The following is a 25240-nucleotide window of genomic DNA, read 5'->3' on the forward strand; positions in this document are numbered from 1 at the left end:
AAGATTTTTTTGTTTGTTTGTTTTCTGGGGTCAGTTGGCATATGCATCTTTCCAGCTTCTTTAGCTCCTAGACTGAGATACATGAGGCAAAAGAAAAACCCAGGGAACTAACCAACACATCGTTCCTTTTGTTGTATATCCCTAGCTGGTCTTTTTCTCCTCCCCTTTCAATCTTCTTGTGTTTCTCTTCTATATGTTGTTTAAAATGTTTAGTTGTTGGTAACAGAAGAAATAGGAGAAATGATCTCTATTCCATCTTCTTGGAAGCAGAAAGCTCTCTGATGTCTTTTAAAGATACCTTAGGGGCACCTGGTAGCTCAGTCAGTTAAACATCCAACTCTTGATCTCAGCTCAGGTTATGATCTCACAGTTCATCGGGTAAAATTCTGTGTCAGACTTTGTGCTGACAGAATGGATCCTGATTGGAACTCTCTTTCTCCTTTCCTCTCTCTCTCTGCCCCTCTCCCACTTGCATATGCTCTCTATCAAAATGAATAAGTAGTTAAAAAATAAAAAAATAAAGCTATCTTAATTTGAAAAAAAAAATTCTGTAACCAGTTTGTAGCTGGCTTGTCCTTGCCTTAATATCCTTATGTTTCTGAAGATATTTATATTTTCATAGTGAGTGAAATCTTAAATTATAAGCAACAGAAAAAAGTTGGATGTGCCATATTTTATATGCAATCCCTTTCTAAGACATCAAATTACACAATAAAACCTTGTGTCAAAAGCTCATTGGCATTGATTTAATTTTCTTGAGAGCAGACAGTATTTTGGAAATGAATGATTAAGTAACAGCAACATACTTGTGTCAGTCCTTCTAACTACTACTAATATACAGTAGTTCCATATATCAAAAACTGACAGAGGCATATAAGGGTCTTTGTATTTACCCTGTACTATGACATTTGTGTGGCATAAAGTTTCATGTATTTGATAAGGTTTGGAGCAGAAAGAGGTTTTCTTCCTCCATTCCACAAGGCACAGGCATGTGGAGCCATATGAAGCCTGTGAACAGGGCTAGGGAACTGAGAGAAACTTCAGAAAATCCCTGGGGTTACTATATTCCAGAAGTGAACGAGAGGAATTTGAAATTAAAAACCCAATAACATTTACACTAGTACCCCCAAATATGAAATATATCTAATAAAATATGTATAAGATTGAGAAGAGAAAACTATAAAACTGATGAAAGAAATATCAAAGAACTAATTAAATAGGGAGACAATCCATGTTCATGGATAGGAAGTCTCAATAGTGTCAAAATATCACTTCTTCCAAATTTGATCTATAGATTCAATGAAAACTTAATCAAAATCTCAAGTTATTTTGTGGATATCGACAAACTGATTTTAAAGTTTATATAGAGAGTTGAAGACTCAGAATAGACAAGAAAGCCTTGGAGATGAACAAAGTCAAAGAACTGACACTACTCAACTCTAAGACTTGCTACAAAGCTGTAGTAATCAAGACAGTGTGGTATTGGTAAAAAATAGACAAATAGATCAATGGAACAGAATAGAAAGCTCAGAAATAGACTCACATAAATTGAGCCAATGAATCTTTGACAAAAGAGTAAAGGCAATACAATGAGATAAAGACAGTCTTATCAACAAATGGTATTGGAACAACTGGACATCCATACACACAAAAGAATCTAAATACAAATCTTACACTCTTTAGAAAAATTAACCTAAAATGTTCATAGACCTAAAAGTAAAATTCAAAACTATAAAACTTCTAGAAGATAACATTGAAGAAAGTCTAGATGACCTTGGGTATGGTGTGACTTTTGAGATAAAACAGTGAAGGCACAATCCATGAAAGAAATAACTGATAAGCTGGACTTCATTAAAATCAAAAACTTCTGCTCTATGAAAGATGCTATAGAAGGATTAAGAAAACAAGCCGCAGACTGGGAGGAAATATTTCCAGAAGTCATAACTGATAAAGGACTGTTAATATAAAATATACAAAGAACACTTAAAGCTCAACAATAAGAAAATGAACAACTTGATTAAAAATGGCCAAAATACCCTCAACAAAGAATTTTTGCACATGGAAAATAAACATATGGAAAGATGTTCACTACTGTATGTTGTTAGGGAACTGCAGATTAAAACAACAATGAGATACCTTTATATATCTATAAAAATGGCCAAAATTCAATATCACAATTGCTAATGAGAATGTAGAATAACAGGGACTCGCATTCGTTGCTGGTGGGACTGCAAAAAGGCAAGCCACTTTGGAAGACAGTTTGACAATGTCTTATAAAATTAAATGTACTCTTACCATTTATGTTTTATCAATCATGCTCTTTGGTATTTGCCCAAAGAGTTGCATATTTAATGATTAAACAAAACCTTATACTTATAAATGTTTATAGCAGCTTTACTTATAATTGCCAAAACTTGGTAGCAACTTGGTCCTTTAGTAGATGAATGGATAAAGACACTGTGGTGCATCTAGACAGTGCAATATTGTTCAGGGATAAAAGGAAATGATCCATTTAAGCCTAAAAAGACATGGAGGAAACTTAAATGCATGTTACTAAGTGAAAAAGGGTAATTTGGCCTGAAATAAGATGACAGTATAGTAGGAGGACCCTAAGCTCATCTTGTCCCTCAAACATAACTATATAACTATCCAATCATTCTGAATAGCCAAGAAATAGAATTGAAGACTGAGAGAATAAACTGCACAACTACAGGGAGAGAAGAGGCCACATAGAAGAAGGTAGAAAGTACAGAGATATTTGGGAAGAAACAGGATCGTGGGTGCTGTGGAGGGGAGGGAGCCCTAGCTGTGGAGAAAAGTGAAAGAGAAGCACACAGGGATACACACAAGGAGAATGCTTCCCTGAAGCCATTGGTTGGGCAAATGAGAGGGTCTGATTTTCATGAGTTTTCACAACCAGTAGGGCTTGAAAACTGGTGTTTCAAATGTCTATGGACTTGGCCAGGATAGAGCCCTGAGGGTTCTGCCCTACTCCTGAAGAGAAGGCAGGCAAGCAACTCTGGGACAGATAATGCAATCTGAGGATCACCTAAGGCTCACAGGGGAGAGACTGTTCCCTCTTCTTGGAGTGCATCTGTGAGAGGTGGTGTTCACAGAGATGCCTCTCTGGGGACAAAAGAGCTGGTGGGCACCATTTCCCTCCTCTACCCCTCAGCATAAGCACAGAACCACCTCTAGTAAACAGCACAGCACTAACATTGGCTGCCTAACCTGGATACACCAAGTCCCACCCCCCCCTGCGCTCTCCCAGTACTGCCCTTCTCAGGTGAGTGTGCCTCAGTCCCAGTGCAATGGGCTCCTTCTCCAGAAGACCAGCAGAAATCCTCACTCACACTATGGTTCCTGACCAGGGAGTTCTGCAAGGCTTCACTTTTAGTGAAAATAGCATCAGGTCTCATTTAATAAGCAGACTAGAACACACCTAGTTAAAACTTACCACACCCTGGCCAAAGTCCAAACATTTCCCACTTCAGGCAAGGAGAGCCTCTGCAGATGACTTGGACTATGGATAGAACAGCCAAAACACAGCAGCTGAGTGCATGCAGCACACACCAGAGATATTCCCTGAAGTGCCAGGCTTCAGGCACTATATGGACACTATATGACCTCTTCTTCATAAAGCCATTATTATTATTCCCAGAAACAGGAAACATAACAGACTTTTCTAACACACAGAAGAACACAGAGACTTAGACAAAATGCCAAGATGGAGGAATTCATCCCAAATGAAAGAACAAGCTAAGGTCATGGCCAGAGATCTAATTGAAACAGATATAAGTCGTATGCCTGATAGAAAATTTAAAGCAACAATCATAAGGATACTCACTGGGTTTGAGAAAAGAATGGAAGACTTCAAGGAAGCACCCTTACCTCTAAGATAAAAGAGTTAAAAAAATAATCAGTAAGAAATGACTGATATACACATTAACTGAGGTACCAAACAAGCTGGATGTAATGAACACAAGGGTGGAAGAAGCAGAGGAAGGAATAAGTGATATAGAAGGTAAAATAATGGAAAACAGTAAACTGAACAAAGCAGAGAAAGAAAAATCATGGAACATAAGAATAAACCTAGGGAACTCAGTGACTCCATCAAATATAATGAGATTTATATCTTAGGAATACCAGAAGAAGAGAGAGAAAAGGAGGCAGAAAATTTATTTGAGGAAATCATAGCAGAAAATTTTCCTAATTAGGAGAAGGAAACAGATATCCAAATTCAGGAGGCACAAAGAACTCTTATCAAAATCCACAAGGCTGGCCAACACCAAGACACATTGTAATTAAGTTTGCAAAATATAGTGATAAAGAAAAAATACTAAAAGCAACAAGACAAAAGAAGTCCCTATCTTACAAGGGAAGGCCCATAAGGCTAGCTGGAGATTTCTCAGCAGAAACTTGGCAGGCCAGAAGGGAGTGGCATGATATATTAAACATGCTGAATGGGAAAAATCTGCAGCCAAGTATACTCTATCTGGCAAGGCTATCATTCAGAATAGAAGGAGAGATAAAGAGTTTCCCAGACAAACAAAAACTAAAGGAGTTGTGACCACTAAACCAGCCCTGCAAGAAATATTCAAGGGGATTCTTTGAGTGGGAAAGATCAAAAGTGACAAAGACAAGAAAGGAACACAAAAAATCTCCAGAAACAATGAGAAAACAAATACTAAAATGGCACTAAACATATCTATCAATACTTACTTTAAATGTAAATGGCCTAAACACTCCAGTCAAAAGACATAGAGTGTTGGAGTGGATAAAAAAAAAAAAACAAGATCCATTTATATGCTTCCCTCAAGAGGCTCATTTTAGACCTAAAGACACCTGCAGATCAAAATCAAAGGGATGGAGAAACATCTATCATGCAAATGGACATCATAAAAAGCCAGAATAGCAAAATTTATATCAGACAAAATAGATTTTAAACCAAAGGCTATAACAAGAGTTGAAGAGGGCACTGTATCATAATAAAGGGGACTATCCAACAAGAAGATATAACAATTGTAAATATTTATGTCCCAATATGAAAGCACCCAAATATATAAGACAATTAATAAAAAACATGAAGGAACTCACTGATAATACAATAATAGTAGGGGACTTAAACACACAATTTACAACAATGGACAGATCATCAAAGCAGAAAATCAACAAGGAAAATGACACACTGGACCAGATGGAGTTAACATATATATTCAGAACATTCATTCTAAAGCAGAAGAATACACATTCTTTTCAATTGCACATGGGATATTCTCCAGAATAGTTTACATACAAGGTAAAAAATCCGTTCTCAATAAGTACAAAAAGTTTGAGGTCATACCATGCATATTTTCTGATCATAGCACCGTGAAGCGTGAATTCATCCACAAGAAAAAATTTGGAAAGATCACAAATACATGGATCTTAAACAACATGCTATTAAGGAAATAAATGAGTCAACCAGGAAATTGAAGAAGAAAAAAATACATGGAAACAAGTGAAAATGAAAACATGATGGTCCTAAACCTTTGGGATGCAGTAAAAGCAGTCATCAGAGGGAATTTTATAGCAATACAGGTCTACTTTAAGAAGCAAGAAAAATCTCAAATAAACAACCTAACCTTACACCTAAAGGAGCTAGGAAAAGAACAACAAATGAAGCCTAAAGCCAGCAGAAAAATAAAAATAATAAAGATTAGAGCAGAAATAAATGATATAGAGACAAAACTAAACAAAAAACCAATTTAACAGATCAATGAAACCAAGAGCTGATTCTTAGAAAAAAATTAATAAAGTTAATAAGCCCCTAGCCAGACTTATCAAAAATAAAAGAGAAAGGACCAAAATAAAGAAAATCCTGAAGGAGAGAGGAGAGATCACAACCAGCACCACAAAAAAAACAATTATAAGGGAACATTGCGAAAAACTATATGCCAACAGATTAGACATTGGAAGAAATGGATAAATTTCTAGAAATATATCAACTACCAAAACTGAAACAGAAGAAGATAGAAAACTTGAAAAGACCATAACTAGCAAAGAAATTGAATAAGTAATCAAAAATATCCCAACAAACAAACAAAGTCCAGGACCAGATGCTTCACAGGTGAATTCTAACAAACATTTAAAGAAGAGTTAATACCTATTCTTTCCAAACTATTCCAAAAAAAAAAAAGAAAGAAAGAAAAAAAGAAAAGAAAAGAAAAAAGAAAAAACAAAAAGAACAGAAATGGAAGGAATACTTCCATGAGCTCAGCATTATCTTGATACCAAAACCAGACAAAGATTCCAATAAAAAAGAAAATTACAGGCCGGTATCCCCGATGAACATGGATGCAAAAATTCTCAATAAAATACTAGCAAACTGAATCCAACAGACATTAAAAGAATCATTCAACATAATTAAGTGGGATTTATTCCTGGGCTGCAAGTGTGGTTCACTATTTGCAAATAAATCAATGTGATACACCATATTAATAAAAGAAAGGATAAGAACCATATGATACTGCCAATAGATGCAGAAAAAGCATTTGAGAAAGTACAACCTCCATTCATGATAAAAATCCTCAACAAAGTTGGGTTAGAGGGAATATACCTCAACATCATAACAGCCACATGTGAAAAACCCACAGCTAATATCATCCTCAATGGGGTAAAACTGAGAGCTTTTCCTCTATAGTCAGGAACAAGACAGGGATGTCCAGTCTCTCCACTGTTGTTTAACATAATACTGGAAGTCTCAGCCACAGCAATCAGACAACAACAACAACAAATAAAAAGCATCCAAATCAGCAAGGAAGAAGTCAAACTTTCACTATTTATAGATAACTCTATGCTCTGTATAGAAAACCCAAAAAACTCCACCAAAATATTGCTGGAACTGATACACAAAATCAGTAAATTTGTAGGATACAAAATCATTAAATTTGTAGGATACAAAATCAGTGTATGGAAATCTGTTGCATTTCTATACATGAATAATGAAGGAGCAGAAAGAGAAATCAAGGAATCAATCCCATTTCTAGTTGCACCAAAGCCCATAATATATCTAGGAATAAACCTAACCAAAGGCAGAAAAAAAAAAAAAAAAAAAAAATCTGTGCTCTGAAAACTATAAAACACTGATGAAAGAAATTGCAGATGACACAAAGAAATGGAAGAACATTCCATGCTCATGGACTGGAAGAGCAAATATTGTTAAAGTGTCTATATTACCCAAAGCAGTCTACACATTTAATGCAATTCCTATCAAAACACCACCATTATTTTTCACAGACCTAGAACAAACAATCCTAAAATGTGTATGGAACCATGAAAGACCCTGAATAGCCAAAGCAATCTTGAAAAAGAAAAGCAAAGCTGGAGGCAGCACAATTCCAGACTTTAAGTTATATTACAAAGCTGTAATCATCAAGACAGTATGGTACTTGCACAAAAACAGACACAGATCAATGGAACAGAATAGAAAGCTCAGAAGTAAACACACAACTATATGGTTAGTTGATCTTCAACAAAGCAGGAAAGAATATGTGATGGGAAAAAGACAGTCTCTTAAACAAATGGTGTTGTGAAAACTGGACAACAACATGCAAAAGAATGAAATTAGACCACTTTCTTACACCATACACAAAACTACATTTGAAATAGATTAAAGACCTAAATGTGAGACAGGAAACCATTAAAATCCTAGAGGAGAACACAGACAGGAACCTCTTTGACATCTCCCTTAGCAACTTCTTACTCGATATGTCTCTGGGAGCAAGGGAAACAAAAGCAAAAATAAACTATTGGGACTTGATCAAAATAAAAAGCTTCTGTACAGTAAAGGAAACAATCAATGAAACAAAAAGGCAGCCTATGGAATGGGAGAAGATATTTGCAAGTGACATATCTGATAAAGGCTTAGTATCCAAAATATATAAAAATTTACCAAACTCAATACCCAAAAATCAAATAATCTAGTTAAAAAATGGACAGAAGAGGGGCACCTGTGTGGCTCAGTTGGTTAAGCTTTTGACTTCACCTCAGGTCATGATCTCATGGTCCATGGGTTTGAGCCCCATGTTGGCTCTGTGCTGACAGCTCAGAGCCTGGAGCCTGCTTCAGATTCTGTGTCTCCCTGTCTCTCTGCCCCTCCCCCACTCACACTTTGTCTCTCTCTCTCTCAAATAAAAAAAAATTAAGAAATTTTTAAAAAATGGGCAGAAGATATGAATACACTTTTTTTTTTTTTTCCAAAAACGACATACAGATGGCCAAGAAAAGATGCTCAACATCACTCATCATCAGGGAAATACAAATCAAAATTACAATGAGACATCACCTCACACATATAAGAATGGCTAAAATTAACAACACAGGAAACAACAGGTGTTGGTGAGGATGCAGAGACAGGGGAACCCTCTTACACTGTTGGTGGGAATGCACACTGGGGCAGCCAGTGTAGAATCACTAAATTCTACACCTGAAACTAATACTACCCTGTATGTTAACAAACTGGAATTTTTTTTTTTTAATTTTTTTTTTTAACGTTTATTTATTTTTGAGACAGAGAGAGACAGAGCATGAACGGGGGAGGGGCAGAGAGAGAGGGAGACACAGAATCGGAAGCAGGCTCCAGGCTCTGAGCCATCAACCAAGAGCTCGACGCGGGGCTGGAACCCACGGACCGCGAGATCGTGACCTGAGCTGAAGTCGGACGCTTAACCGACTGAGCCACTCAGGCGCCCCAACAAACTGGAATTTAAATAAAAACTTGGAAAGGAAAAAAAAACGGAAAGGGTAATCTGTAAAGGCTATGTACTGTATGGTGCCAATTATATAGCATTCTGGAAAATAACAAAACTGTGGAGACAGTGAAGGGATGAAAGGTCAGGGGGCTAAAGGGATGAATAAGGCAGAGCACAGAGGATTTTTAAGCCAGTGAAATTACTCCGTATTTGAATTTGATCTGTTACTTATGGCATTGATATTGTTAAAAGACCAATGTCTGGAACAAAGTACTCACACAAGTGTTGGATGAAAAAATGGCATGGATGAATGAATGAATGTCCAACTCTAGACAAAATGATGAAATAGGGCAAAATTTCCCAAAAGTGTTTTCCCTTTTTGCACGACAAAGTACTGAATCGGAAAAGCTCTTCTTTCTTTCTATTTGAGCAGTGTTTCTGACCTGGAGAAAGACTTTGGTGAATGTGACACAGGTTTATTACAGAACTGTCTGTTTGGAATAGGTGTCTCCTACTTAAAGTAGGTTATAAACATCTAAATGACAAGGACCTGTTACTCATTTTATACCAAGCTTAGAAACTTATCGGCCTGCCTTTTGAATAGTAGGTGCTTGATAAGTACCTACTGGATGAATGTTAAAAATGGATCCACTTCCTGTGGCACGTAACCCTGGAAGAGGATCTTAGTTTAAAGCTGAAACTTAAACTCTGTCCGAAATATTCCTATTATGGACTGAACTGTGTCCCCCACAAAATTCACATGTTGAAATTCCAACTCCCAGGACCTCAGAAGGTAACCCTATTTGCAGATAAAGTCTTTAAAAATGCAATTAAGTTAAAAGGAGGCCTTAAGGGTGTGGCCCTAATCCAATATACTGGTGTCACAGCAAGAAGGCATTCATTACAAACCAAGGAGAGAGGCCTCAGGAGAACCCAGATGTGCCAATACCTTGATCTTGGATTTTCAGACTCCAGGAATGTGAGAAAAATTAATTTGTTTTTCAAGCCACCTAGTCTGTGGTATTTTGTGATATCTTGCAGCTCTAACAGACCAACACAATTCCTTTGAATGAAGAACAGGGAAAACCCACATTTTAATATTATGAATGTTTTATTTAACAGACATGTTGCTGTTTCTCCACATGTCTTGGCAAATTGGCAAATATGTGTCCCTCAAATTTAAAATCACTATTCCAGTTCATATCAAGGTAATCCCCCCCTTCTTTTATCCTTAAAATTATAACCAAGAATTTTTACACATTTTGTTTCTTTTCCCCGAGAAACTTCTGTCTTTATCTTACAATCTGCTTTGGTCTTACCAGTACTAACTTGGCACCTTTTATCCCAAGTGATTGAAATCTGGGGCCCTCAAAGAGCGCTAATCCACAGAGCCCCACAACATGTCACTTGATATTCAGTTCAGTATTTTCCTGCAGGGACTGGGATCTCCTTTATGCAACAACTTTCCCTTCTTGCATGTTATTTTTCTCCCAGGACCTTCTTAGATGACACCCTCTCAGGTTAGAATGGAGGAGGAAGCAAATACTGATGACATTTTATCAGTGGGCTGTGACCCAAGTATAACCACAACTCTAGTTTTGGGGAGTCTACTCTTTTAACACTTCTCCCTGAGGTAGGGTGATAATGAAGCCAGACACAGACGTTTCCTTCAACTTTTGCCAGACGATGTGGCTCCTTCAAGTAGATTACAATGAAGTCTGTACAAAGAGGCATGTTGGAGCCTCCCTCCCCAGAGGAAAACCAGTTTCCAATCTGAGACTGACCCTGAAGGGGAGTCAAAATCCAATTGTTACATCATCCTTAAAGCACGCTATTTTACATCAAGGCAGCCTATAAAGTAGCAGTTGGAGCAAAAATCTCTGGCTTCAACTATGATTAAATATTTTTTAAGAGGATAGGGGAGGGTTTGAAAGCATAACAAAATAAAAGTTTAAAAGATTTTTATCTATGCCATCTAATTTTTCTTTTTCAGACAACATCTTTATGTTGGTAAGCCTTGAACTTTGTGAGTTTTATATGATATGCAAGACATTTTTTAAACCATAATTACGGTATATTTGTTGTATTCACATCTATCTGACAAAAATACACGAATTTAGTCATAAAATGGAGAAAAGATTTAGATGCATTTTGCAAAGAGATTCCATTCAACTTTGTTCTTTCTTACAATCGTAGTTTCCACCAGACAGTGTTGTGTCAGAACTTGCAGTTGGTTCAAGGGGAGACAAAGGAATAGAAGTCACCATTGAAAACTTTGTGCCCATAATGTATGTGCTGGAGAAAACTGTCTAGAGTGCGACATGCTTCACTATTAAAAACCCCTGTTAAATGGAACTTTTTGTTTGCTAATGGATCAAAATAGTTTTGTCACATATTAGTGCTGGATCTTTGGCAGCTCTGTGAAGTTTTGCGAGTTCCTTGAGTTGGAGGATAACTGTAGGCAAGAGTGACAGCAAGGACTAAGATTTTTCAGGAATGTCCAGAACAGTGGTCTTGAGACGCCTGGGTCTTGGATGTCAAGGTGATCTTTAGGGTTGTCCAGAAAGTCCTCCAGATTTCTTCCTGACTTAAATTACTCATTTGTGCCACAAGATGGTGGGTTTGATTAACCCCCAACTAACCTTCTATGTGATGATGGGAGGTTATTAGCAGAGATTGGGCGGCAGTGGTAAAGTCATGCTCAGGAACTGCACTGGAGGGCAGCTGCGTCAGAAGCCATCTCCACTGTTGAGAACTGACTCATGTACATGCCTTATATGCAAGGTTGCCGACTCTTTCACACGGCCTACCCCAGCTCAGTCCCCCTTTCAGACACGGCAAGTCTTGGTTCAGTCTAGAATCCGGGAAACTAGGGGTACATGTAAAAGAGGAGATGCTAGAGCCTAAATGGAACTTTGCAAATGGTGACCTTGTTGAATTAGGTGGCTGATAATCAGCCAACAAATGTGAGGAGCTGGTGCAATGAGATAGATAAACCAGGGCAAGAACTAATGCAGTTTTCTGCCACATTTTAACCATGAAATCTAGGCATTTGGGTATATAATAGCTAAAAAAATTAAAAACAGATGTAGTTATTCAACCTATGCAGCATATAATCATTGTCTGGGGTGACAATGAAAACAAATAATTATGTAATTAAAAATAGTTGGGCAAGAGTAAAAACGATGGAAGCTAATATACCTGGGTTATAATTGATTTATTTCTTTTTAAGAAGGAGGAAGTGTCCAGGATGCCTGTCTCCCCATGTGGACTTAATTAGCTTGGTTGCTATTCAGAAGTTTGGGGCTTTTTCAGGGGTCACAGGGGCAATTTTGGTGCCATGCAATGTTCACTATTTTGATTCCAGGAAAGAAAAGTGATAATGATCCATATTTCATTGTATACTTTTTATATAATGCAAAGTTACCAAATGTGAAAATTTTAATTGGACTATTCTAAGCAGTACCACTGTTATAGGCATTCTTGTCAAGATAAATCTTACATTAAAACATTTCTCCCAAGCTACCACAAAACCCAGAATCATTAAAAATTTAAGAATTGCTAAAATACAAAGGACCACATCTCCTTACATTGTTTATGTTTTGTATTTCACTCAGTTTGAGTAATGAAACTAAATTGGTTGGTTTCTTTTATACTTTGCCTGTTTCTAATCAGTTTCACTTTTCATTTTCCATGAGCTCACCGCACGATGTTGTTTTGGGCTGGGGGGTTGCATACTCCTGGCATTACCCATATTCTCAACAAGATTTTAGTCACTGAAAGAAAACATTTCAGGGCATATGAGGGTGTGGGGAGCCTGAAATACTCTTGTTAGAGGAGACTTAGATTTGGGGTTAAGAATATTTTAACACGAACATGAATGGAATGGTAGAACTTGGGTTTATTCTGAAATAGGTCAAGCTTTATCAGCGCATCTACGTTTTCCCAGTTGCTTAATAAACTTCATAATCATGCTGAATTTTGTTGAAGCACCATAATACGAATGGATATGTTACAGTCTTCAATTCTTATATGTCTGCTATAAATCCTGGTAATGTAGGCGCTGTATATATTTAACAAACATAGCTTAGATGCAGCATATCCTGCTAATAATCATAAGGCAAACTGAGTAGGACATTAAATCTATGCCAGCTCAGTTAAGCCAACAGATGACTTCATCAGGAACAAAATATCTTCGGTTAGCAGACCATTGTACTGTGCTATTAATTGGTAATGCAAATGAATGATTGATACGCACCTTGCTATATGTTCTGCTAAAAGACTCAAATGTTTTAAGGCAAATAATCGTAATTGAATGCCAAATAGCCGAATTTTATCATTTGTGCACAGTCTTTCTAATTATATAGTATTTATGAGTAGAAGGATGAAATTGCTGCCTCTGGAGAGGTGACAGAACTGAAGACGAAGCTGGTATTATCAGTAGTTATCATTCCACGGGGTGGTTACCTGATGCCCTTGCCTCTTCTCTCCTTTGGGTGAGCTGACTTGTGGCCATGCTGCCTTTCACTAGCACCTCTACCGGAAGTGTGTAGGACAAGGAGTCCCAGTCAGCCCCAGCTTACTTCTTGTCAGTAATTCTGGTCAAAGAAGGAGCAGGGGACAAGAATGAAACTAATGGCTGAAAGGAGGTTGGGGGATCATCTGTGGTTTTCACTAGTCCTCTCCTCTTGTTAACGGACTGAATCCAGAGCTGAAAGCAGTAGTTTTTTCTTTATTCACCTGGATGTACTGTGTGTTCCATCCCTGACAAAAATTCTGGCTTGCCATTTATGTGCAACCAATAAGTAAAACTGAATATACTGAAGAACCGCAGCTTAATTTTGAAAAACTAATGATGCTACTATCTCTGTATATGTGTAGACAAGGGTGAGGTGTTTTGCTCATACACACAGTTGGAGGTAGACAGAGACAGAGAGAGAGAGAAAGAGACGGAGAGACCTTATAATCAAGTGCTTGAAAAGCCTCTCATCTCTTCTAGTATTTTCTCTGTAATTTTATTTTGGATCCAAGCGATAATTTGTGGAAGACACACATTAGCCCTTAACTAACTCAATCAGTCGTTCTGAAAGGAGTCCAAGAAAGTTGACATAGATTTAGTAATAATTTCAGGAAGCATTAGCATTGTTAAGTGTTGGATGTCACTAGATACAGCCATTCCGTTGTATCAGTCAGGAATACATACCTCCAGGGGAAACACCAAAAATCAGTTTCAATGTTATGTGAAGAGGTACTTTGAATAAACGATGTCAGCATCTGATGTGGATTGAAGTAGGGCTGCATCCCAAAGATCCAGGCAAAAGTAGGAGATAGCACACTGGGCACCGGGTCAGGTGACTCCAACGATGGCTCCGGTGACATGGTGACAGCTGACGAACTGATGTGAAAGACACATGTGAAAAATTTGAATACAATTATTTTGTAAAATATGTGATACTTTACATAAGTGGATAAAGCAGTAGTCCCAAGTACTACTTTAACATAGGCAATTTCAATGTGAAATTATAACTAAATTAATAAATGAAATAGTCTAAGTAGATAGTTGATGATTTCACTTATATCCCTAATAACTTTATATATTTAACTTGGCCCAAAGTGGTTCTGGTCAATTCTCATTAGAAATAGAAAGGATGAGGGGTGCTTGGGTGGCTCAGTCAGTCAAGTGTCTGACTTCAGCTCAGGTCATGATCTCAGTTTGTGAGTTTAAGCCCTGCGTTGGGCTCTGTGCTGACAGCTCAGAGCCTGGAACCTGCTTTGGATTCTGTGTCTCCCTCTCTCTCTGCTCTTCCCCTGCTCATGCTCTGTCTCTGTCTCTGTCTCTCTCTCTCTCTCTCAAAAATGAACATTAGGAAAAAAAAAACTTAAAAAAAAAAAAGAAATAGAAAGTATGATCTTGGGGCACCTGGGTGGCTCAGTCAGTTGAGTGTCTGACTCTAGCTCAGGTCATGATGTCATGGTTTGTGGGTTCGAACCCTGCATTGGACTCTGTGCTGACGGTGCACAGCCTGCTTGGGATTCTCTCTCCCTCTCTTTCTGCCCCTCTCCCTGCCCTGCAAAAAAAAGAAAGAAAACTTAAAACATTTTTAAAAAATATATAAAGGATGATCTTATATTCAGGGTTAGTCTTACATAAAAGCATATAGTTGTTTTTCAAAACATGGTTAAATTTGATTGTGCTAGCAATCATAACCACCTTTAATCAGGCAGGGCAATCTAGGATTAACCAATTACAAAAGGACAATAACATTTGAAGACAGTTTTAGAAATTCAATACAAATAAGCTACACCTTAATCATACATGCCTCCAAAAGAGTATGTGCCATTCCATTAAATTCTACACAATGTAAATTTGAATTTTTACTACTAGAAAAATGGAGGTGGGAAAGCTCATTGAATTGGCAAACTCAGTCCTGAGACACACACCTACACAACTACAAGCTCTTTTGTAGCTGCCCTGTGGGTAGCTCTTATTATTTGGATGCATTAACATTTGTAAAGGGACTGAAATGTGCATTTTAGAGCATATAATTGATGCTATCACTCATTATTTTATTTGTTTTTTCAAATTAGGACTTAGGTGGCCAAGTATTATATGAAGGTAAGAGTGATAGGGTTTTCTTAGTAACATTGTAGCTTGCATTTTTTTTTTTTTTAATGACAATTTGTCCACGAGCCCATTTTTTAGAGCACACTTTGTTTAATACATCAGAAGAGCTTTATGAGCCACACAGAAGCTGAATTATACATCAGTTCATTAGGTCCAGCAAGTTTATTTCTGTCCATGTTTCCTTTAATCCAATATAACCAATATATTCTTACCCCTCATCTCCCTTCTAGAATTCGGCTGTTCAGTCTTTGAGAAAAATCCCCTTTTTCATTTAGGTGACCTCGATGGTAGTCTCCAATAAGAGAGCTTCTGGGGCTTTCCCTCACCAGTTTATCAGAATCTGCAAACTGGAGAAACTGTCCTACACCAGATTCTGAAAACTATTGTCTAGGCCTTCCTAAGATTTCCAATCTGAAACCAAAGCTTAGCTCAGAAAACTAGCAAATGCTGAATACCATTTTTGCTGGGAAAATGAGCAACTTGTTCTCTCTCATAACATGACTTTTAAAAATATTTGAATATTGTCAAATTGCTATTTTTGTATATTGGCAACAGTCTGAAAATTGGCACTGAAATAGGTAAGTGAAGCCTGAGGGTTCCCTAGAAGCTGAAGCTGGAGTATTATTGATTAATACTTGGTTACTCTATGAATTTACATTTTATGTATTATTAGGCAAACTTTTGGAAGAGACCTCAGTTTAAATGTTACCTTAGAGAGTCTTCATTGTAAGTAGTGAAAATTAGCTGCTAGTCTATCCCATAGATCACAAAAATGAGCTTGATGTGTTATAAATATATATAAAAAAATGTGTCTTTTGCTCAAGCTGCAGAACAGTTTATAGCAAAATAAGTTGCTGGAATATTCAGGAGTTGAACTAGCATCATATGAAGTCAAGTTATTTGGGAATGCCACAGCTTTGGAGAAGCAGGATCTTCTGCGGAGGCTAACGACCTGTCTTTCGTGCACAGCACTCACTGAAGCCGAGTTGAAGTAATGGGCAGTAACTCAGGACAATGCTCAAAAGATAATGCAGCAGTGATGTGGTCCAGATGTCCTACTACCAAGGCCAAGCCTTCAGTAAGTGCAGAAATGCCCATCCTGGTCCCGCCTGACTGTCCAGAGCAGAGTGGCATGAACGTAGCAGATAGGGAGCCCACTGCCCTTTAGCTGGCCATTTGGACCTGAGTAAGTCCTTGTGGAAAGTGAGCCCCTGGTGGAACTGAAGAGTTGGGCTTATGGCAGCTGAAGAGAGAGAACCATGACATGAAAGAAACAACGGGGGTCCTACATAGTTTCATAGGTTTCTTCTTCTTCCTCTTCCCCCTCCTCCTCCTCATCCTCCTCTTTCTCCTTCTTTTCCATTTTCCTTCTCCTTCGACATTGGCCTGGCAATTTTTGTTTGTGGAATACTTAAAATTTTTTTAAATATTTTATTTTATTTTTGAGAGAGACAGAGACAGAGTACAAGCAAGGGAGGAGCAGGGAGAGATGGAGACACAGACTCTGAAGCAGGCTCCAGGCTCTGAGCTGTCGGCACAGAACCAGACGTGGGGCTTGAACTCATGGACTGCGAGACCCTGACCTGAGTCAAAGTCGGGTGCTTAACCAACTGAACCACTCAGGTGCCCCTCTTTGTGGAATACTCTTAAGTTGTTACTTAAAACTTATATGACACCTTTGAGAAATGGCAAGGGATGAATGAAGGTGATTAGTTTCACGCATAATGTTACACAGGAAAGTGTAACAAGGTAGGAAAGTACACGAAGGCCACTGTAATGCCTCCAGGAGTAGCAGCTCTATCAAGTCTGTTCTATCCCCAGGAGGGCAAGTGGGGAGATCCATGCTGTTCAATTACACTGGCTCAACACTAGAGCCTTTCTCTCCTGGCCAGTTTGTGGTGGCTATTTGGGAATTATGCCTGGCTTGTCTATTCAGTCACTGTGAATTAAGCCATCATGTTGTTTGGATTTTAAAAAAAACATTTAGTCCCAATATTATTAAAATAGAGAATAATAGTCTTTAAATGTAGAAGCATAGTGTGTGTATGAGATAGATATAGGGTCTTGTTGGTTCGCAACCCTGGGAGTTCCTTGGGTTAAATCTGAAACTGGCACCCCCTACGTGAAGGGCAAGAAGAGATCGAAGAAAGAGGCAGGCCACTCCAGATTTTTAGATGGCAGTTGGAATAAGCAAGGAATTTAAATATGAGGCTTGTCTTGAGCAGCCTCAAGATGAACAGATGTCTACACTGCTCATCAGAATCTAAAGAACTTATATAGAGGCTTTAACTGGGTCCAGTCACATATACCATCCAGATACTCTCAATAACCCATTGCTCTGTCAAGATTGTGTCCTTGAAACAACTCCTACTACAAGAATGTATGTAGAACGTACATTCCAAGGACAGGGAAGATTGCCTGGGTTCAGCTTGCAGGTTAGCTGGTGGTCACATCCTCTCAGTGAGACCTTCCCAACAGGTAGGGAACAGAGTTGAAGAATACAGAAGGAATAATGGGAATAGAAATAGCATATTCTTCAAAAAACTGCGTAGGATTAGAGATACTATTACAATTCGTTATATTCATTTACGTTGCTGTGGTAACGTAACGTTGCTGTGGCAATATTCATTACCACAAATTTGGTGGCTTAAACCAACATAAAGTTTTCTCTTACGCTTCCATAGATCAGAAATCCACTACAAGTCTTGGGTGAAAAGCAGTGGGTTGGCAGAGCTGTGTCCCTTTCTGGAGACTCTAGGGGAGGATTCCTTGCTTTGCCCTTCCCCGATTCTAGACGCTGCCCACATTCCTTGACTCATGATCTCCTACCATTATCTTCAAAGTCAGCAAAGCCCCACCTCTTGACCGTTCTTCGATTATCATGTCTTCTCTGATCGCGTCCAGACCATCCCGTGTTTCTCTGACAGCATCCGGGAGAGACTCTCTGCTTAAGGGCTCGTGTGATTAGATTAGACCTAGCTGAATGATGCAGGACACTCTCCCCACTCAAAGATCATAATCTTAATCACTTCTGAAACATCCCTTTTGTCGTATAAGGAAACAGATTCACAGTTTCTAGGGTTTAGGAGGATATAGACACAATTGAGGATTACTAGTCTGCTTACTTCATTAATATATTCTGCTTTTCCTTTCCCCTAAATTTTCTTCCCTTTGCTGAATCACAGAACTTTACCTTAAGACCTTTATCAGATCAATCTCTACTCACTTTTTGCATATTCATCCATTTGCCTTTTTACCTATTACTTATACATGCAACAAATTATTATTTAACATTCCTTTGTTTCAGATTACTTTCTAATCTCTTGGAAAAAATATAGGAAAGGCAATTGTTTGATAATTTGTAGACACCTTCCTGTGTGCTAAATGGAAAATATTAAGTAGAAGACTAAACATTCTTATCAGAGTGAGTACACGGACTACTGCTGGCCCTGAATGTCCTGCAACACTCAGGGGTCAGTTGGCTGAATAAAAGTAGTGTGACAGAGACTGTTAGGAGTACCTCCCAAATCCATCCAGCCTAGGGCTGACCAAAAATATCACCTCCCACCAGACCAAAGCTCACTTGAATTCATCTAAGTCAGATTGGCCATCTAAGGTCTATGGGTCAAATCTAGACTCCTGTTTTTAGAAATAATGTTCGATTGGAATACAGCCACACGTATATTTGTTTACATAACATTTATGGCAGCTTTCATGATATAACGATAGTGTCAAACATTTGTGACAGAAACCGTATGGCCTGCAAAGCAGAAGTATCTTGACATTATTATCTGGCCATTCTATGAAGTTTGTTAACCCCTGATCTAAGCCAGTGAGAAACTTGCATATCAGGTAGGACGCTTTTAACATCAAGTAACAGAATATTTAACTAATGGCTTAAATAATGAAGAAAATGTATCGTAGTATATAAAGATAGTACAAGGTTTATTAATTACATGGCTCAAGGAGTCATCAAGGCCCTAGGTTCCTTCCATCCTTTCTGCTCTGCTAATCTTGGCATGTTGCCTTGTGTATTAGGCTCATCTATATGTCCTCCTAGGATGGCTGATACATTTCCAGGCATCATATCCTCATGTCACCTCATTAAAGGTAGGGTAAAGGGACACTCTTCCCTATATCAGTTTTCATGAAGGTAGAAGATTTTTCTTGTACAACACCCCCCGCCACCCCCCGCATCCCCATCCTGAAGCAGACTGTCTATTTTTCTTCTCATTGGACAGAATTGCATCACATAGTCATGGCTAATTCATTGGCAAGGAGAGTAGATTGACCATGACTGGCTTAGTCAATTCTCCATGACTGCTGGGAAGAATACCCATATGAAACTGGGACTATGCCAGGAAAAAAAAAAAAAAAAAGGTAGAAAAGTTTCTTCTCTCTTTGTCCTAGTATTTACGTGTGAAATCAAATGCCTTTAATCTCAGACCTACTCTGATTTTATGCTACTTGTGATTTTAGTGAGTCAATGATGCTGACTTTTGATTCAAGCATGTTTGGGGGAAGCCCAGCCCATCTTCTCCCGGCACTAAACCTCTGCTTTCTAGCACAGTGGTTAAACAAGAAGCTATGGAGTTATACTGCAAGTCGAACTGACCACTCTGAGTTCCAGCTCTGCTGATTACTTACTATGCGGCAGTTTTCCACCCTTTAAAATGGACACAATTCTCGCACTCATTTCACATATTAGTATGAAGGTAAAATGAGATAATTTAAATAAAGTGTTTTGTGTAGTTGCAGGCACATAGAAGTGCTCATGAATGTCATCTGTTGCTAGTATCTCTATCCTTAACTTTGCACAGGGAGTTCAGAGCAGTATTTCCCAGAGAAAAGTCTAAAGTGGGATGCTAGTCTAATAATTAGTTCTTTTATATATTCATAGAAACCTCAGGCAACATTTTGAAGAAAGGCACAGCTCCAGGATCTGAGATTGTCATGCTGACATCCTGAATCCTGGGATGTCAACTTAGAACACATGGCCTATGAATCCATGCAAATTGATCTAGACTGGATTATGCAAACTACTTATTGATAAGTTTGGGTACACTATATCTAAATGAAAGAAAATATTTGCTGTCACTTAAAATGCAATGCCTTGGGGAGCACTTTGAAGACCTATGCCGATAATATCATGCTTCACCTTGTATATCTATCCTTTCGGTTTTCTCAGTCCCTTACAGGTTTTATAGTTCAGTGGTGTCTCAAATCTGTCTCTTCTCCATTCCTTCTGCCACAATCCTTAATATTTGACATTTAGACCACTGTAGCATTCTTCTGAAAGATTTCCCTGCTCTTTCATGCCTACAGCCTATAAGGGTACCAGGAAAAAAATACATAAAGGAAGAATCTAAGTAGATGAGCCTTCTGTTTAAAACTTTAGCATGGGAGCTTCTCTTTCTGGATATGATAAAGTGACTCTTATTAGAGCTTCTATCTCCTTCTAAAGAGTAAGGAAGTATATGAAGTATAAAGGAAGTATAATTCAAGTGCAGTGATCTAGCTGATGAAAAGGCAGAGATTAAAATTCAGGAATGGTAAAGAGACTGGATTCTAAAGGGAAGGGTATTAGAGAGGAGACAGCTGTATGTATAAAGGGAGGACCCACAAGTCAGGTTGGAAACTTACTCTGAATTGTTTTCATAGTTCTCGGTTGTATGTTAATAGGGCAACACCCTCTGAAGTCTAGCAAAGGTAGCCTGCTTAGGGGGTGAGAGGTGAACAAAGGGATGGGAGATCATGTAGAGCTGAACGTTGGTGGATTTCTGGCCTGGCAAAAGTGAAAAGACCTTGCTGACCACCTCAGACATTGAGCTGAGACATGAGATATGCCATGCCAGAGCATTAAAGACAATGCCCTAGAGAAAGATCCATATCCTAGGGCTAAAGACAAAACAGAACAGAACAGCCTTTGCTAAACATAAAATGTTTAACAGGGTAATGAGGATCTGCCAGTAATTTAATTGCCTTACTGGAAAAACAAAACAAAACAAAACAATGCAGCAGACATACTCTTTAACACATAAATTAAAATTTATTGGACATGTCAGGAAGCAAGAAAATATAACTAGTATTCAACAAACACTGGTTAATATGAACAGAGGTTGAGATGATTCGGGTGTTGGAATTAGCAGACATTGATTTTAAACCAACTATTCTAAGTATGTTCAAAGATTTAAAGGAAAAGATGACAAAAAGAGTGAATAGATGGGGAATCTAAGCAGAAAAAAGTAATCTATAAAAAATGCTACATGCAGATTCTAGCACTCAAAAAGATACTACCTGAAATGAAAAATGCACTTAATGGATAGATTTGTCGGCAGATTGGACATTACAGAAAAAAATAGCAAAACCGAAGAGAAATCATTTGTAATTATCAAATATAAAGTACAGAGCAAAATTAGATTGAAATGAACCAAGTCTTAGGGACGTGTGGGACAATATCAAGTGGTCTATGTTATTTATAATTGGAAATCTATGAGAGAAGGAGAGAGAAAAGAAGGCAAAAAAAATGTTTGAATGAATAATGGCTGAGAATTTCATGATGTGGTGAAAATAATCAAACTGCAGATTTAAGAAGGTCAGTGAATCCCAAGAAAAATATATACAGAGAAACCCTGAGGGCATGATAATTGAAATGTTAAAACATTAAAATAAAAAAAGCTATCTTAAAAACAGTCAGAAACAGGGAATACTCTGAACAGGAAAATGGCAATACAGAAATGATAGGTAACCTCTCATCAGAAACCATGAAGGTCAGAAGACAAATGAGAAATATGTAAAATAATAAAACATTTATTTTATTTAAAGAAATATTTAAAGGAAATAAAACACTCAATCCAGAGTTCTATATCCAAGAAAACATTATTCCACAGTGAAGGCAAAATAAAGGCTTTTTTGATCAAAAACATCCCAGGAAATTCTTTGTCAGCAGACTAAACTATGAGATATGCTAGAGAAACATTTTCAGAAATGAAACAAAATGGAAAATCAGATCCACAGAGAGGAGTAAAGAGGACTGGAAATTGTAAATATGTGGGTAAATACAAGACTAATTTTTTTCTTCTCTTAATTTTTTAAAAGACTATGAAAATAACCTCTATTGTGAAAGTTAGAACATGCTTGGAAGCAAATATAAACAAGAGCACTAATGATTAAAGATAGATGGGTATTAAATTAATTACAATGTTAGAAGTTTCCTATATTTTAATTATGTGAAGTGATACAATGCTAATTTTAGTAGATTGTGATAGGTTCAGGGCGTATATTTAGATCCCTAGACTAGGGGGATCAAAGTAGTAAAAGTAACTTTTACTACTAGTAAGTAAAAGTTACTTTTACTAGTAGTAAAAGTAATATATAGAGGTATATAGAAAAGTACTAGTAAAATAATATATAGAGGTATATAGAAATGTCTAAAAAGGAAATGGAATATAATACTAAGAAAAAATTAAAAAATAAAAAATAAAAAAAATAGATTGAAACCAAAGAAGAAAGGAAGAGAAGAGGAACAAAAATCAGATGAGACAAGTAGAAAACAAATAGTAATACAGTACATGTATAATCAATTGTTTCATTACTGTATTAGTGGGGATGGACTAAATAATCCTATGAAAATAAAGAAATGTTCTGACTGGATACAAACAGTAAGATTTAACTATATTTACAGAGATGCACCATAATATAAACGAATAAAGGAATAAATGTATAGAAATATGTGAAGAATAAGTATAAGAAAGGTTGTGTGGCTATGTTGATATGAGTCAAATAGATTTTTAAGGTATGGGGATTACCAGAGATAAGGAGGGACATTTCATAATGAGAATGGGAGCAACTTACCAAGAAGATGTAATAATCATAAATGTGTACACCTCAAATAAGACATACTCAAAATATACATAACAAAAATTGACAGAATCAAAGGGAGAAATAGACAAACTCAATAATAGTGGGAGATTTTCGTAACCCTTTGTCAGTAGTTGACAGTAAAAGTAGACAAAAAAATTATTGACAATATAGATTTGGCAACACTAACAATCAATTTGACCTAACAGACATTTATTGAATGCTAGATTCAACAACTACAAAATACACATTCTTTTCAAATGAGCATGAATGTTTACAGAGGTAGACCATGTCATGGGCTAAAAAATAAGTTTCAACGCTTTTTAAAAGATTGAAATCATATAGATGATGCCCTCTGTAGTTAAATTAGATCTCAATTGCAATAATGTATCTAGAGATGCTTCAACTATTTGGACATTAAACAGAATATTCTAGGCAACCAACTGGTTACGGAAGAAATTATGAGGGAAATTAGAAAAATATATATATATTTTTAATCTTTAATGTTTATTTATTTTTGAATGAGAGAGACGCAGAGAAAGGGAGACACAGAATCCAAAGCAGGCTCCAGGCTCCGAGCTGTCAGCACAGAGCCCGATGTGGGGCTTGAACTCACAAACTGTGAGATCATGACCTGAGCTAATGTCAGGTGCTTAACTGACTGAGCCACCCAGGCATCCCAAAAATATTTTGAATTGAATATAATAATTACAATTGAATGTCTCAAAACTTATGCAAAGCAATGCTTAGAGTGAAATTTATAGTTTCATATTAGAAAAGATAAAAAAACACTTAAAATTATCTAACCTTCCACATTAGAAACTAAATAAAGAAGAGAATATTAAATGCAAAGTAAGTAGAAGAAAGACAATAACAAGGATAAAAACAGAAATCAGTAAAATAGAAAACATATGAACAATAGAGAAAGGAAAAGAGTCAAATATGATTTCTTTGAAATATTAATAAAAGTAATAGATTAGGGGTGTCTAATACACAGGTGACTCAGTTGGTTAAGCATCTGACTTCGGCTCAGGTCATGATCTCATGGTTTGTGGGCTCTCACCCCACATCAGGCTCTGTCCGGACAGCTGAGAGTCTGGAGCCTGCTTCAGATTCTGTGTCTCCATATCTCTCTGCCCCACCCCCCCTCATGCTCTGTCTCTGTCTCTCTCTTTCAAAAACAAATAAAAATATTAAAAAATAAAGAAAATTAAATAAGTAGATTAATAGGATCCTAGTGGGGCAGTTAAGAAAAAAGGATATCTATACACATATTTATTTTTAATATAAATTATCTATAATATGTGTAATTTATAATATATATGTTTAACCTATGTTATCTATAATCTTTTATATATAATGATGTATGTATATAATCTACATTATCTATAGTTTAATCTATAATCTTTTATATATATTTATATTATATTATAATTATAATTATATATATTATATAATGATTGGAAGAAGGGACATCACTGTATATGCTCCTGATATTAAAAGGATAGTGAGAGAATATTAATAATCATGCTATTTCAATAAAACCAACAGCTTAGGTGACAAATTCCTAAAAATAAATGATATACCAAAACTGGCATGGCAGGAAATAAAAAATCAGAATAGAGCTACATTTATTAAATAAACATGTAGCAAATGTATTAAATAAATTCATATTAAAAATCTTTCCATGATGGGGCGCCTGGGTGGCTCAGTCGGTTGAACGACCAACTTCGGCTCAGGTCATGATCTCACGGTTTGTGAGTTCGAGCCCTGAGTCAGGCTCTGTGCTGACGGCTCAGAGCCTGGAGCCTGCCTCGGATTCTGTGTCTCCCTCTCTCTGCCCCTTCCCCCCTCATGCTCTGTCTCTCTGTCTCTCAAAAATGAACAAACATTTAAAAAAATAAAAAAAAATCTTTCCGTGAAGAAAACTCCAGGCTCAAATGATTGCCATGGTAAAATTTATCAAATATTTATTAAAGAAATAAAATCAATATTATAGAAAATAGTGCAGTATTTTCAGAAA

This window comes from Panthera pardus, unplaced genomic scaffold (assembly GCF_024362965.1).
Source record: "Panthera pardus isolate Hobbes unplaced genomic scaffold, ASM2436296v1 HiC_scaffold_24, whole genome shotgun sequence".
Taxonomy (NCBI): domain Eukaryota; kingdom Metazoa; phylum Chordata; class Mammalia; order Carnivora; family Felidae; genus Panthera; species Panthera pardus.